Below are 3,695 nucleotides of genomic sequence, written 5' to 3'. Positions count from 1 at the left end.
TCCCAGGTTCAAGTGATTCTCCTGCCTCAGCCTACGGAGTAGCTAGGATTATGGATGGGACTCACCATCTGGGACGTGCAGGATGCTGGAGGGTAAGCAGCCGAGAGGTGAGATCTACACAGAACTGCTTTCTGCTTAAATCTGTTTAAGCCCCATTTAATTTGGAGTCCCCTGGACTCAGTTAATCCCTAACAGAGGGCTAAATTCCCAGAGAGAGGAAAGCTAGGACTTTAACTCATAACTGAGATTGAGTAGAGGTGGTTAATTTTTGCCCTCTGCCTCATAAGATGGACTAATCAGGACCTCAGCCAATGTGATTGACCTGAATGACAAACACTATTGCTTTTCCGAGGTGGCTGGAGTTTTCCATCTTCTAAAATCGACACCCTTGTCCAATCACTTCGAGGCAGTTTCTTGAGTATTCTCTTAAGGATCAGAGACCAAAGCACTGTGTAAAACTGTAATGTTCCCGTTAGGTACCATCTAAGGAGGGTAAACAGGAGAAAGTTCACCTTTCAAACATTAATCTGATGTTGTAAACAGCAGTTGACTTCTCATTTACACAGGCAAAACACTTTAAACTATTTTAGCAACTGTTTTATGTAAGAAAAAAAATAGGATTTTGATGGTTAATGTTATATTTTAAACACATTTATCTCCATAGCTACTATCTTAAGAAATAATAGTTTTTGCATTTGTGTCTGCTTTTCTTCTTGAATTTAGTTGTCCTCTAACCAAGCTGATGGGCAGGGAGTTGGACTGGAAAGGGTGTCTCTATAGTAGGCGTATCTCTGTGGCTGGGGTTGAGGGACTGATTGTTCAAGAAAATATCCCTTTGTTCTGAGTTGGAAGAGGAGGACGAGAAGGAGGAACACCAGGAATCCCAGAAACCTCTTCACTCCCGGGGACACAGAAATGGTCGGAAGTGGATGGGCATGCTGTCTATAGAGATCGGCATTCTGGATGTATGCTTGGATTTCCTGGGCCCTTTTATTCCACATAAATTACTGTACTTATTGGGGATGTAAAGCTGCAGCCTGTCCTTGGGAGAATATTCTCTTTCTGTAACAATGTTCAGGATATTGTCAGAGTGGGACTTTCTACTTCTCCTGTGGAAATGGTGATGAGATCTGGATCCCCTCTCTTCAGAATGGTACACCCAGGTCTTGTCACTCACTGGACACTGCCTGATCTTGATGTTGCAGTTTCCATTGTCAATGACATCATCTGACCTTCTGTGGTCTTGATTGAGACTTGGATTGTCTGAGTACTGGCAGATGTACTAGTTTTTCATCAGGCATGATTTTTTTTTTTCTAGACAAAATTTTGAACTTAGACTCTTTAAGGACTCTGTACTTCCATGCAGCAGAGTTCAAAGTTTCCATACTGCTGATTTTCTCACAATCTTCTGCCTCCGTTTTTTTTCAGAGTTTGCAGAGAATATAAGGATGACCTCAGCTTGCTTCATCCATCCTCTGAAGCTACTGTGATGTTGGACAAAGCCAAAGAATCCATAGAATCTTGAGCACGTTGCTCTGGTTTCAAATCTGACAAAAACCCCAGGGATTTTCATACCCCTGTGTTTGATCGTTAGCCTACCCTGAAGCCCCATGGTCCAGATCCAATTTCTGGAGACTTCTACTGTTTGCAGGGCCTGGGTGGTTGCCATGAGCAGAAACACTGTTCATCTTGTGCCCAGTCCATATCAGGTCAGTAATTTTTACTTGCAAGGTTCTGGTTGTTTTGCTTTAGCTTGTTCTTTTCTTTTCTTTTCTTCCTTCCTTCCTTCTCTCTTTCTCTCTCTCTCTCTTTCTTTTCTTCTTTCTTTTCTTTTCTTTTCTTTTTCTTTTCTTTTCTTTTCTTTTCTTTTTGACATAGTAACGCTCTGTCACCCAGGCTGGAGTGCAGTGGTGTGATCTCAGCTCACTGCAAGCTCTGCCTCCCAGGTTCAAGCGATTCTCCTGACTCAGCCTCCCTTGTAGCTGGGACTACAGGTGCCCACCACCAAGCCTGGCTAATTTTTGTATTTTTAGTAGAGATGGGGTTTCACCATATTAGCCAGGCTGGTCTCCAACTCCTGACCTTGTGACTTGCCCGCCTTGCCCTCCCAAAATGCTGGGATTACAGGCATAAGCCACCATGCCCAGCCCAAGGTTGCATATTTTTGAGTAATAAATCTGACTTTGGGAAAGAAGAGATATCCAACAAAAAGGATTTATGCTAGGCACGAGAAAAGCATGCTTCTGCAGCACGCCAACACTTCCCATCATAGGTCATCTGCACATGATCGACACTAATATGTTCCCACAGATTTCACAGCACTCTGTGTAGACAGGTTCAAAACAGCCACAGCAGAATGGGTGGCCATCCTTCATAACATACGTTGTCCTCTGGGGACCATTTTGCGCTCAAGGCAGCAGAAGTGTTTCATGTGCCAATGGTGACTCTCAGTTTCTGTGCAAACATCAACAAAATTATCTCAGCACATGCTGAGCTTCAGGGTTTGAGCAATTCAGCATGGTGCCTGCCACAGTGAATTTTTTCATCCTGATAAAAATAGACGGGGTTGACCAGCAGCTCTTTATACGTGAAACAGACAAAACAGAATGAGTACCAGCACACTCCAGGGCCCACTCGAGAGGCAAACACTGCAGTTTTATCTCCGTTGATCTTCAACCCACGTTGCTCACACATAGCGTGCATTACTGCTCTAGACAAAAGTTTAATCATGCCTCTTCCAAGTGCTTCTTTCTGCTGCTAAGCACTGAACACTTGGAATTCTTTATTCTCATCTTCATTCAAAGACTGACAGTACTATATCTCATTATCATGTGGTGGCAACTGGTATACAAGCCCTTTAATCAGATGTTTCTTTCCAGGGATGTTAATATAAGGACATTTTCCGCTGATAAGCAAGCAAAATAGAGCTGGTTCTGCTCTGGTCTAAGGCCCAGGGGACCCTGAAGTACTCCTCCAGTGCATAGCCAGAATCATTATCTGATATGGAACTTCTCTGATACCTAAAGGCAAATTTGCTCATTTTGGGCTCCATCTCCAAAGGCATGATAATAAAGTCAAAAAGCCAGTTTTTGACATCAAACAATGGCTGCTGTGTCAGCCTGCTCCATTCCCAGGAGTCTTAGTGAGTGAAGCTGCTGAAATGCCCTCACCTCTTCATCTTCAACTCTTTTTCCTGGAAGCAGTGGGCTGGCATAGAAAATTCTCTGGGTTCCAGAGTCAGAGATAACTGGGTTCAAATCCCAGTTCTGGTACTTACTAGTTGAGTGAGGTTGGGCAAGTTCTGTAACTCTCAGAACCTCAACTTCCATAGCTGTAAAATGGATATCATATTAATAATAGGGATGTAGTAAGGATTAGATAAGAGAAACAATGTGAAGCATAGGGCCTGGTATATACTCTCTGTTTAACAAATAATAGTTCTTTCCTATTCTATTTTTCTGTTAAACAAGAATTGAACTAGGTTTGGTGTTGCCATCTCTGATAGGCACTAGGATCACCATTCTCATATTTGAGTATGGCTTGGAGAAGACCACATTTTTTCCATGCCTTTGTACATGTTGTGTCTAGAGTCGTGATTCTTAAACTTTACAATTCATCAGAATCACCTGTAAGATTTGCTAGAACTCATATTTCTGGAACCCACATCTAGAATTTCTGACTGTATGTCTGGGGAA

At 42.7% G+C, this 3,695-nt stretch overlaps 1 pseudogene; it reads right to left on the bottom strand.

Annotated features, from left to right (window-relative positions):
- Positions 1-719: 719 nt before the first annotated feature.
- On the bottom strand, positions 720-3,188 carry LOC105480598 (prickle-like protein 1 pseudogene; annotated as a pseudogene).
- Between the last annotated feature and the right edge of the window lie 507 nt (positions 3,189-3,695).

The sequence above is a fragment of the Macaca nemestrina genome, chromosome 2, assembly GCF_043159975.1.
Source record: "Macaca nemestrina isolate mMacNem1 chromosome 2, mMacNem.hap1, whole genome shotgun sequence".
NCBI classification, from domain to species: Eukaryota; Metazoa; Chordata; class Mammalia; order Primates; family Cercopithecidae; genus Macaca; species Macaca nemestrina.
The sequence above is the reverse complement of the archived record's forward strand: the minus strand, read 5'-3'. Positions and strand labels throughout refer to the sequence as shown.